The sequence below is a fragment of the Bos taurus genome, unplaced genomic scaffold, assembly GCF_002263795.3.
Source record: "Bos taurus isolate L1 Dominette 01449 registration number 42190680 breed Hereford unplaced genomic scaffold, ARS-UCD2.0 Leftover_ScbfJmS_2031, whole genome shotgun sequence".
Taxonomy (NCBI): domain Eukaryota; kingdom Metazoa; phylum Chordata; class Mammalia; order Artiodactyla; family Bovidae; genus Bos; species Bos taurus.
In genome coordinates, this window is record NW_020191123.1 from 1 (window position 1) to 13,100 (window position 13,100).

General features: G+C 41.7%; 1 long non-coding RNA gene across 1 annotated transcript; it reads left to right on the forward strand.

Annotated features, from left to right (window-relative positions):
• The first annotated feature begins 94 nt into the window (after positions 1-94).
• On the forward strand, positions 95-6,076 carry LOC112445579 (uncharacterized). The gene is made up of 4 exons (XR_003033716.2): positions 95-1,588; positions 3,553-3,635; positions 4,055-4,165; positions 5,809-6,076. It is a non-coding gene; the product is annotated as an uncharacterized lncRNA (long non-coding RNA).
• Positions 6,077-13,100: the final 7,024 nt, after the last annotated feature.

Below are 13,100 nucleotides of genomic sequence, written 5' to 3' on the forward strand. Positions count from 1 at the left end.
AGTTTGCAGATACTTCTTTGATTCTATAGGTTGCCTGTCTATTGATTTTTGAGGAGACGATCCTTTCACTTGATAATTTTAGAACCTTAGCAAATATCATTTGCCCACAGGGGTCAGTGTATTCAAGATTCCATCCTTAGGATTCATTGGTCTCTCTGCCTATTTAGCTGCAGGTAGAACACAGTTTTGACTGCTGTGGCATTCTTGCCGGTTTTGAATTCAGGAAGCCTGAAGGCCCCATTGTTGTTCTTTGCTCTCAAGACTGTTTTTGTTCTTTGGGTTTCTTCTGGGTTCCGTAGTTTGGGAGATTTTTTTTTTTCCATTTTATTAAAATGACATGGGATTTTGTAAGTGGTTTCAATATATATGTAAATCACTTTTAGGAGTATAGGAAGGTCAACAACACTAAAATATTCCAGTCTATGAATATGGTACGGTATTCTGATTACTTGTCTCTTCTTCTTTTAACAGTGTTCTATGGTTTCCAGTGCACAAAACTTTCACTTCCTAATAAGCCCTTTCCACTGCCTTGCTTGGGTCCTCTAGAATCAGGGATGGGAAAGATGGGCTCATGAAGAGAGTGAATATTCCTCCCTTCCCTCCAAACCTACTTTCTGGTTACTTGTAGTACACGAGTGCTGGGCCATGCCCTTTATCTCTGCCCACAAATGAGCTCCCTCCTGAGAATTTTCTTTGAATCTGAGTGTTCACCTTACTAGGGCTTCACTGGTAGCTCAATTGTTGAAGAATCTGCCTGCAATGCAGTAGATCCTGTTTCGATTCCTGAGTCAGGGCTATCTGCTAGAGAAGGGATAGTCTACCCACTCCAGTATTCTCGAGCTTCACTTGTGGCTCAGCTGGTAAAGAATCCGCCTGAAATGTAGGAGACCTGAGTTCAATTCCTGGGCTGGGAAGATGCCCTGGAGAAGGGAACGGCTACCCACTCCAGCACTATTGGGATGTTCACAAGCACTCTCCCAGTGCCTGGACTGGGTTCAAGAGCCCCAGATATACCTACATATGAATGATCTTATCAGGCCGTCATATCATCTGGAATAAATGAAAAATAGAACAGGCAATTAGTTGCCTTTTCCTTGTCTGTGGAGCCCTTAGAGCTGAACTTTCCAGTGTAGTAGCCATTAGCTAGAGCTGCCTATATATAATTAACATATTTCCACAATACTTAACTTGTTATATTGAAACAATCACAAAAAGCACACATGGCTTGGTCACACTACCCATATTTCAAAAGTGTCCATAAGCATTGGCATTTCAGCTTTATAACCTTGAATGTAAGAGCTGTATTGGGCCTGTAGAAGTGTAAGGTTAAAAGGTAATTGTCTCAGCCTCTTTCTCATGTGAATATGTTCAAATGTGATCACCGTCTTCTTGAAGGGCTCTGACTCCACAAAGCACAGGGGAGGTTTGTGAGCCTGGAGGGAAGACCGGGGAGATGCTGTGTGAGCCAAGTGGAGGAGGAGAAATGGGTAGGTCAACTTGTATAATAACTGTATTATTGCTCATGGTTATCTTTCTACAGAGTGTTTTCTGGAAAACGCTAGCAGCAGTGATGTGGAAGAGAATGCAGGTAGGGAACAACTCTCGGGCGAGATTTAGAGGGAGAGGGTTCCTGGACCAGTTGAGTTACACCTGCTTCTTCAGAGATGAATATAAACTGAGGAAGAAGAAGGAAATATGTCTAGAGTTGTAGTTTGTTCTTTTCGTATTTTAACAATATAATAGAGCTATGTGTCCATGTAGTTTATTCTGTTGTGCTTATAGTCATTTCTTCTTGCTTTTCTATTTAGAAATATCCTTTCTCACAAGACGCCTTGTTCCTTGCCCTTTCACCTGCCAAATATGAAAGCTTGGCTTCTGGTTATTACCTGCATTGTAGTATACACGAAGGACTTTGGCTTCATGTTTAAATTCTCCTATGATGGCCATATCCTAGTGGCACAAAAGTCTCATAGTCACTTGACACTGGAGACCAAGTTCTGGCAGTGAGTGTCAGGTTGTGGGTGAGACATGAACTCTCTCCCTGTGCATTTTCAGGACGTGTGGCTTGCCCTCATGTTTGTCCTCACTGTTTATTCCTCATGTAAAGGGTGCTCTCAGAGTTGAATGAGTCAGAGCACACGTGCTCTTGCGTCCCTGCCTGGGCTGAGTCTGCTGGAGTTCCTCTCAGAACCACACCTCCCCAAGGATGCTGTGCTGAAGGTGCTTCCACGTGAGAGCAGCCCATGTGTTCCTAGAGACCAGCATGGCTGCAGATTCTAGAGACTGTGAAGGGGCTGCTGGCTTTCTTTACACATGTTCTAGGAGCCCTACTGACCTGGTCTTCTGGGACTGACCAGACCTAGGTCAGAGACTCAGAGCAGCAGGACTCAGGGTGATTGCTCATCTTAGAACCCAATACTCCCTCCAGACAGAAGCTCTTGGTGGTTTTGATCACAATCTTTGCATACTCCTCAACTCATTTATTTACCTTTCATTTTTTTTACTTGTTTTACATTTGAGTTGTGGTATTTTCTTATATACTTTGAGTATGATCTCCCTTTCTGATATATTGTTTGTAATTTTCTGTAGGTTATCTTTTCATCCTACTGACTGTTGAAGAGACTATGCTTTCACTCTTTTCTTGCCTTAGAAACTTGGTGAATTTCATTTGACCCTATATCCATGAGTTTACTTGGGACTCTTTATTCTTGTCTTTAGGGCTATGCACGCGTTCCTATGTCACTATCATACAGCTTTGATCCCTGTATCTTTGCAATGTATTTTGAAATCAGAAGGTGAGAAAATTTGAAATTAGTTCTCCAGATTATTGTGTCTGTTTGGAGTCCTTAGAGGTTCCATATATATTTTTGGATTTCTTTTTTCCATTTCTGGCTAAATGAAATTGAAAGTGTTTGCCTCTATCCTCTCTTAGGGTCTGGGAAACTTAAGGTGTTGCTGAGAGCATTAAGTATCTCCCAGGCCACTGAGGTCACATCAGGCAACAGGATAGTCTCTGTTATGTGAACTTTTTGTCCTCCCCTCCCCTAGAACTCAGAAGATTCTCATGTCCATGTCAGGCCATTCCTGAGAGTGATGGATTGTTTAATTAAATAATGGACTCATTAGAGACTGTGGCCCTACACACATGGTCCTTCTTCTAATGTTTCCATGTTGGAGAACTCTAGGGTTGGTGGAGACTCAAGGAGGAAGGAAAAGAACAGTGACTAGAGGAGAGAAATCATGAAGGAAGTAGAGGGGAAACAGCGGGAGAAGGAGGCAAGCAAGGTCGTGGGCAGAGATGCATGGAGACAGTGACCACCTGGAGGAGGAACGCGTGGAAATGGTGTCATTCCTCGTCACTCGTAGACAAGCTGAGGGTGGCAACAGGATGTTGGATGTCAAAGACCCACTTTTTCATTGCAGAAGTGAAACACTGAGGCCCTGGGAGGTCCCTGGAGAAAAGGGCACCAGGGGTCCCAAGGCCAGGTTGTGAGGAGCACAGGGTCCCCTGGTCACATCCTGACTCTAAATCTCCCCTTTGCTTTCCCACAGCCACTCCAGATGAGTGCTGCCCTCAGACACCAAGAAACTGCATGGTGCATATTGAGGATTTGGAGGAGAGCAAGACTATAGAGGTCATTCATTTCTTCTTTCGTATCTTTTAAAAATGTTCTCTCTTTTTCTGATCAATAGACTCTTCTTTGCAACCCTTCCCTTTCTCCTCTTTCCCTCTTTTTCTGATTAGCCTTCTGCAGGACCTGGTCTCCTATAGGCACTTGGGGACCTAGGAGCTTATATAAAATCTATGAATCTATCTTCAGTCCTATTCCCCCATTTTCTGAGCATTTCCCTACTCCTGACCTCATGTCTGCACCCTTGAACCTGGTTTTGTCACCACGAGTGGCCTGAGCAGGAGTTGAGGCTGGAGTCAGCAGGTCTGGACCCACACAGCTGAAGGGCCCCCATGAAGTCTGCACTGCCCTGAGCTACCCCATATGGTTGCTTTCCTACCCTGGGAGGGATTGGACCTGCTTGACTGATCTCTTCCTTCCAGATACCAAAAAGATCTCTGGTCATCTTTTTGAAGACTGCTTCAGGAGAAGTCAGCAGCGATGATGAGCAAGACCTGGAAGAGCAAGAGTGAACGTGGGACCTGGGGTGAAAGGTGAGGCAGACGAGGGCCTGTGTCTCTGTCATGACCCCATTCGCTTGTTGGTGCTTCAGAATCACCAGCAGAAACCATGGGGTCTGCTTCTGAGGGTCACCACAAATGTAGAGACAAGAGGGTGGTAACAATCTGTGCAGACGAGGGGAGGATGCCCTGAGCATGTCTCCCCAGGGCACAGGTCCCGTCCACAGACGCCCCCGAGGTTGCTGGACTGGCTCTTCTGGCAGCTCTTACATTTGCAGGGAGGCTGGGGGGCACTATGGGGCCACCATGTGCAGGTGTCCAGGAGCTGCTGTTCCAGAGTTCTCTCTTTAAAGATCCCCCCGTGGGGGTTTCCTCATCTCCCTCTGCAGGATCCAGCTCTGCCCTCCCAACCCCGCTAAAGGCAGCAGAGGGAATCCCTAGTCCATCACCAGCTGCAGAGAGAGGTTGGGGCGGCCCTGCCCTCCCCAGTCCTGGGCTCTGGGAACAGAGTGAAGGAGACACAGGTGCCCAGAAGTCGTGCAGGCAGGGCGTCACCTGGCAGCTCTGCATCCCTGTGGGTGCTCCCTGGTCCTGATGGTCCCAGCCAGCCTGGGGGTGCCCGAGTCTGGGGTCTCTCAGGATCTGGAACCCTGGGGTCCTAGGTCACCTCAGGGCAGCATCTCTCAACCTGAATTTGGAGGTTCAGTAGATTCTTTTGTGTATGTGTCCATCTGAAGACACACCAGAAAGCAATTTAGTCCTTTGTGCACTTGGGATGGTGGTGCTAGTGGTAAAGAACCCTCCTGCCAATGCAGGAGACACAAGAAAAGGGTTTGATACCTGGGTATGGAAGATCCACTGGAGAAGTACATGGCAACCCACTCCACTGTTCTTGCGTGAAGAATCCCAGTGACTGAGGAACCTGGTGGGCTATCATCCATAGGGTTGCTCAGACTCAGACATGACTCAAGCGACTGAGCAGCCCACTTGGGATGAGTGGCAGAATTCAAGTTACTCATGTTCCTTTTATTTTGTTCCCAAGTCTGTCATTAATAACATATCTTGTTTTATTATAGTTTGAAAAGAAATGTTTTCTCTCAAATTTCAATGTTGCAATATGCTAAACAGTTAAAATGTACTTTTTATAATATAAAAACAGTTTAAAAGCAGAAACCTCAGAAGAGTTTGGTTGGGGCTTATAAATGATTATTCAGGAAAACAGAGATTCCAGGTGATTGTCCATTTCCAATGCTCAGGTCTCAGGAGCAGTTGTACTGTGTAGGATGGGTGGGCAGGTTCTTCTACCCTCTGTGTCATCTGACCTCCTGCTCCTTCCAGGGCCTAGAGGGAAGGGGAGACCCAAGCTTTCAATCCTGAATCCCAAGTCCCCTGTTCCTTTGCCTGAGTCTCACTGTCCAGGGGACCCATCAGTTGAGGTTTGCCAGCCAGATGCCCAGGTGTACTTGCTCCTGTGGAACATTTCTAGACACTCCTTACTAACAGACAACACCCTCAGCAAAGAGCAGCAAACAGACCCAGTGCCCTGCAGATCTGAGCCCCAAAGCCAAGTCTAGATGCTGGGAAGTCTTCTGGGTCCTGCTCACCCTCCCCAGGGAGCCTTCCTCTGTCTGACTCTGCACATCCCAGGGACTCCATCACCTGTGTTGTCGTTGCAGGCTCTCATCTGAATCCCTGAAGACCTGGACCTGGACCCCATCCTGGACCCCAGAGGTGGTGGAGCCCACACAGCACCAGGAGCCTCATCTGGATCAGATCAGGGGAGGCCTCATTGCCTCTCTCCTGAGAGTCCTCATTTAGTACAGCTTCATTTGTTTTGCTGCGTTGATGTAGTATTAGTTTTATCTACAGTTTTATCTTTATGTTCTGTATATATCTGTATGTTCCATATATATAAGTAAGTTTTTCATTAAATGTTTTTATCTATTTACTTTCAAAAGAACTTTTTGTAAAAACACATATGTATAAAGTAACCCCCTCAACAGAGGTAGAACTTAAGAAATTGTCATAAACCAGTCACCTTAGTGTCTACCACCGGGATCATTTCCCCCTTCACACAACTCAGTCTTTGTTGTTTAAGAAACTGCAAATTTATTTCTAACATCTATCCTTCTGTCATTGTCTTTTAGAATTCTGTTTTCTCATATCTGCTCATTCCAGTAGTCATAGGAGATCAATATTACCCTTTCAAGACTTGCATGTCAGGATTTTTCAGAACTCAGTCTGCTTTCAGGGTAAAAAGTTCATGATCCATCATTGATCTCCGTTTGTACCTTAAGCGTGTTTCTCTCTTTTCTTCTGACACAGAGGATTTCTCTCCAAAAAGGCTCTTTACATTTTAGTTGTCATTCCTTATATTTCTCCTGCTCTTTTATTCCAGCTGCCCAAAGGACTATTCTCATTGACTGTGTTCTCATGGTGTACATTTGTCTCCCAAACTCATTTATTTTATAAGGTAAGTTTGTAAGTCTTAATCTCTCTCACCGAGCTCTCTCATCACCACATCCCTCTCCTCTCTGTAAACAACTTCTTTGTTCTCTGTTTCAATGACTACATTACTGTTTGGTTATTTTGGTTCACTGGTTTTGATTTTCAGTTTCCACATTCAAGTGACATCATACTGTATTTGTCACTCTGTCTGACTTATTTTCCTTAGCATAAAACCCTCTAGGTCCATCCATTTTCTCACAAATGACAAGATTTCATTCTTCTTTTTGGCTGAGTAATAATCCAGGCATACCACAGCTTATTCATTCATCTCTTGATACACACTTTGAAAAAATACCCATAAATGGAATTGCTCAATCATATGGTATTTCTGTTTTTAGTTTTTGGGAAAACTCCATACTTAGAGTATATACCTTAAGATATCCCCCAATAATTCACCCTAATATCTAAAGTGGGTATTTTCTAAATAACTGAATTATTTAGACTGACAATTCAGTTCAGTTCACTTCAGTTCAGTCACTCAGTCGTGTCCAGTTCTTTGGGACCCCATGGCCTGCAGCACACCAGGCCTCCCTGTCCATCACCACTCCCGGAGTTTACTCAAACTCATGTCCATTGAGTGGGTGATGCCTTCCAACCAACTCATTCTCTGTCATCCCCTTGTCCTCCTGCCTGCAGTCTTGCCCAGCATCAGGGTCTTTTCAGTGAGTCAGTTCTTCCCATCAGGTGGCCAAAGTATTGGAGATTCAGCTTCAGCATCAGTCCTTCCAATGAATATTCAGGGCTGATTTCCTTTAGGATGGACTGGTTCGATCTCCATTCAGTCCAAGGGACCCTCAAGAGTCTACTCCAACACCACAGTTCAAAAGCATCACTCCTCAGTGCTCAACATTCCTTATGGTCCGAATCTCGCACCCATTCATATTCATAACTACTGGAAAAACCATAGCTTTGACTAGAAAGACTTTTGTTGGCAAAGTAATGTCTCTGCTTTTTAATATGGTGTCTCGTTTGGTCATAACTTTTCTTCCAAGGAGTAAGTGTCTTAAATTCATGGCTACAGTCACCATCTGCAGTGATTTTTGGAGCCCCCTCAAAAATAAAGTCTGCCACTCTTTCCATTGTTTTCCCATCTGGCATGAAGTGATTGAACCAGATGCCATGATCTTTGTTTTCTGAATGTTGAGCTTTAAACCGTTTTTTTCACTCTCTTCTTTCACTTTCATCAAGAGGCTTTTTAGTTATTCTTTGCTTTCTGCCATAAGGGTGGTGTCATCTGCATATCTGAGGTTATTGATATTTCTCCCAGCAATCTTGATTCCAGCTTGTGCTTCAGCCAGCCCAGTGCTTCTCATGATGTACTTTGCATATAAGTTAAATAAGCAGGGTGACAATATATAGCTTTTGACGTACTTGTTTCCTGATTTGGAACCAGTCTGTTGTTCCTTGTCCAGTTCTGACTGTTGCCTTCCTGACCTGCATACAGATTTCTCCAGAGGCAGGTCTGGTGTTCTTGTATTCCCGTCTCCTTAAGAATTTTGCAGACTTTGTTACTGTCCACCAGAATCGAAGGCTTTGACATAGTCAATAAAACAGAAGTAGATATTTTTCTGGAACTCGCTTACTTTTTAAATGATTAAATGGATGTTGGCAATTTGATCTCTGGTTCCTCTGCCTTTTCTAAATCAGTTTGACATCTGGAAGTTCATGGTTCACATACTGTTGAAGCCTGGCTTGGAGAATTTTGAGCATTACTTTACTAGTGTGTGAGATGAGTGCAATTTTGTGGTAAGTCTGAGCATTCTTTGGCATTGCCTTTCTTTGGGATTGGAATTAAAATTGACATTTTCCAGTTCTGTGTCCACAGCTGAATTTTCCAAATTTGTTTGGCATATTGTGTGTAGCACTTTAACCTTGAAGTGAAAGCTGCTCAGTTGTATCCAACTCTTTGCATCCCCATGGACTATGCACTCCATGGAATTCTTCAGGCCAGAATACTGGAGGAAGTAACCTTTCCTTTCTCCAAGAGATCGTCCCAACCCAGGAATGGAACCCAGGTCTCCCGACTTACAGGCAGATTCTTTACCAGCTGAGCCACAAGGGAAGCCCTTTTCTATGTTAACACTATTGAAAATCTTGCTTTTATGTATATTCCTCACCAATCGATATTGTGTAAGATGATACATGGTAGACTGTGGAATAATTCTTATCCCCTCTCTAACGCATGATGCTAATTTCAAGTATTCATTTAAGCTTTCCTTGACTACTTATTATAACATGCTCTATCATAGTAAAGAAAAATTAGCTAATGTTATCTTAGATGTAGCTTGGGTAATAGAAAGGGCAAAGGTTGAAATTTTCTGGTTAATATTCAAAGAATAAGGAAACCTATCTAGCAGCTTAAATAGGCAATTTACTACAATTCCTCATTGCAGTAAATCCATGATTATTAAATGACACAGATGACAGATTTTGTTTTACAACTTGAGCTCTGTGCAACTCTTCTCAAAATTTGCTGTGAGACATATTGGAATGTCCTCTACTTGTGGAGCAGAAAATTGGCACAATCCCGTCTTTCCCTTGGTGTTGATAAGCCTTAAAAAAGTGGTGGTTTAAAGACTTGGACTCCTTCCAAGTTGGTCTTAATTTTAGTTTACTACCCAGCATAGAAATGGCAACCCATTTCTAGCTACCAGATACCCTAACCACCCTAAGACTGCTTCAGCCTCTGTTACTGTGATGTCTTGAAACATGGTCTCCAGAAAAGAAATGTATCCCTGGCAACTGTTTGCAATATTTAGCTACCAAATAGCAAATAATATTAGAGACAAAATATGTGTGGGTGTTGTCAGTATCTTTGAATATGTTTGTATACTTTTATATTTTAGGTTAGTGAAAAAACTTGAATGCTCCTATAAAATACATGGACTTCCCTCGTGGCTCAGAGGGTAAAGTGTCTGCCTGCAGTGCAGGAGATCCGGGTTTGATCCCTGGGTCAGGAAGATCCCCTGGAGAAGCAAATGGCAACCCACTCCAGTATTCTTGCCTGGAGAATCCCATGGATGGAGGAACCTGGTAGGGTATAGGCCATGGGGTCGCAAAGAGTCAGACATGACTGAGCGAGTAGATAGATAGATAAAATACATTGTTCAATTAATATTATTTTTCAGTTACATTAATACATATCAAATATACAAACATGTGCACATAACTAAAAATCTAACAATTTAATAACAAAAGTATAAAAATAAGCCACAATAATGAGGTAATAAAAAAACCTAGATAATATATATGGAATGAATAATAAATCAAAATTGAAACCTAAAACTATGCTCAGAGATGAAGAGACCAAGTTTGTTAAACATTAAACAGAATAATTTTTTAAATTTAACTAATGATTTACTTCAAATGATTAAAAGAAATGTAGTTAATTTATAGATGGAAATTAATACACCAAAAACAAAGCAAATTGAATCCGTAAAATGTATTAAACAGTTCAGGAACTGATGGCTTTAAAAAAAGATGAAATGGTTTCTGATAAATCTAAATAAAGATGAAAAGAGTAAAAAAAAAAACCAGTAACTAAAATGGAATAGCTAAAATGTATGTGTGCATGTGTGTGTGCATGCATTTGTGTATATATGACTAGATTGTGGTGGCAATTCAATGAATTTGAAAATCTTGAAACAAATTATACTCAAGCAGAGCCAGAATTTCATAAAATTAATCCAATGAAGCACAAATAACTTAATGAATCAATATTCAGAGTAAATAATCATCAAATCAAAATTAAAAAAAAAACAAATAATGGCTTCTAAAAGTTAGTCAAGTTCAAATTAATGTTATGGGGCATATCCTATTTCTATGACAAATAACAATTCTCATTTTATAAAATAGCTACTGAGCATGGAAAAATACAGTCTTCACTAAGTTTAAGCAATCTTGATTCTAAGCTGGATCACTCCAAAATAATTGCTAGAGATACAGGTTCGATCCCTGTGTCCAGAAGAGCCGCTGGAAGTCCAGCATGGCAATCCACTCCAGTATTCTTGCCTGGAGAATCCCATGGACAGAGAGCCTGGCAGGCTACAGCCTATAGGGTCGCAAAGAGTCAGACATGACTGAAACAACTGAGCACTAAAGTGATATTTATGAATGAATATATATATTGTCTTACAAAATATTAGTAAACGTGTTTCAGATGGCCATAAGAGAATTATGATCTACATTGATGGTTTCTTTAGAAAGGAATACATTTTATGTTAATACTGTATGTGATTCCAGTGAAGTTAAAGCTTATATATCAGATTGAAAATTTCATGAAAAAGATTTTATACAAAATTTCATTTAATTAAATAAGGCAATCAACCTCTTAATAATTCGTAATTATATTAATAAAGAAGTTATGTATGAGATATATACTAACCTTGAAAAGAACATATTACCCATACTAGGACTAAGGACAGAATGCATGTGCTTATCTGCTAAGGCTTGTATAACAAATACCACAGACTGACTGACACAAGAGAATTGTGAAAAGTGAAATTAAAAGTTGCTCAGTCGTGTCTGACTCTTTGTGACCCCATAAACATAAGTCCATGGAATTCTTCAGGCCAGAATACTGGAGTAGGTAGCCTTTCCCTTCTCCAGGGGATCTTCCCAACCCAGGGATCCGACCCAGGTCTCCCACACTGCAGGCGGATTCTTTACCAGCTGAGCCACAAGAGAGCTATATTTTTTCATAATTCTGGGGGCTGGAAATTCAAGATCTAGGTGCTGGCAAAGTTGATTTCTGGTATGACCTCTCTCCTTGGCTTGCAGACCCTTTTTACTGTATTGGCACATGGCCTTTTCTCTGTGTGTGCTCCTGGTGTCCATTCTGCTTCTTACAAGGACATCAATGTTATTAGATTAGGGCCCCGCTCTTTGACCTCATTTCACTTTTAATTACTTTCTTCAAAGCCCTTATATCCAAACACAATCATGATGGGAGACAGGGGCTGGATGTTTTGTTGTCATCATAAATTACATATTACGTATTACATCATAAATTACATATTACATATGCATTAACATAAATTTACATCTATGTTATGCCTTGGTCCTTTAAATCATACAGGGACAAGCAGAGAGATTTTAAACAAGAAATATTATAATAATTGAGTTTCCATTTAGTTATGTAGTTCTCTCCACCAGTCTTCTTTATTTTGATGTATGGCTTCAAGTTGCTGTCTAATGTCCTTGTGTTTACATCAGGAAGACTCCTTTCTGCATTCTTATAGGGCAGGTCTACAAACAACAAATTCCTTGAACTTTTTGTTTACCTTGATTTTTTTTTAATTGAAGTCTAGTTGACTTACAGTTCTGTGTTAGAAACAGGTTTATAGCAAAGTGCTTCCGTTGTGTACTTACATATATGTGTCTATATATATGTATATTCTTTTTCAGATTATTTTTCATTGTGGGTTATTGGAAAATATTGAATATAGTTCCATATGCTATAAACTGCTTAAATTTCTTATTGAGTTTGAAATTTTGCTAATCAGATATGGAATTCAGTGGATTATTTTGTTGCTATTATCCAGCAGTTTAGGAATGCCACCCCACAACTTTCTGGCCTCCATCATTTTTGCTAAGAAATTGACACTTAATGTTGTCAACCACTTGTTTGTGGTAAGTAGCCTCTCTCCTTTTGATTTCAGGGTGCTCTCTTTGTCTTTTGACAGTTTGATTATAATGTGTCTCAATGTGGATACTGTTGTATTCATTCTTCTTGGAGTTCATCGCTGCTGCTGCTAAGTCGCTTCAGTCGTGTACAACTCTGTGCAACCCCATAGATGACAGCCCACCAGGCTCCCCCGTCCCTGGGATTCTCCAGGCAAGAACACTGGAGTAGGTTGCCAATTCCTTCTCCAATGCATGAAAGTGAAAAGTGAAAGTGAAGTCGCTCAGTGGTGTCTGAACCTCAGCGACCCCATGGACTGCAGCCTTTGAGGATTACATACCCTATTTGTGTAATTAATATCTTCCCACAAAGTCTTAGAACCACTTCAGCCCACCTGCTAATCACACACCAACTGTCATCACCCTTTTCCGCTCGCCTCACTGCACTCCACCCTATCTGCATATCAGTATCACAGAGTTGCATAAAGTCGTCCAACTACAATTCCTTTCCCTACTGCGCTTCTTTCCATATTCGTTTTTCTCTATTCGTCCTCTCATTCCACCTATGTCTTTCTGCCCACCCTTCACCAGCACTCCGCAAACACGCCGCTCCGCAATATCGACCACTCTCTAATATAACACTATACACTTATGTCTAACCTATAAATCTCCTCTGAAGATCCTACACGTCAGACCACAGTTAACTTTTACCTACTCTTACCCCAAAAAAAGATTTCAACAACGACTCCCTCCATACCCACCTGTTTTTATACTTAAGCTATATGCCTTCCCTGGATTTGACTATTCTATTTGCAACCATTGCCCTACTATCAGCTCT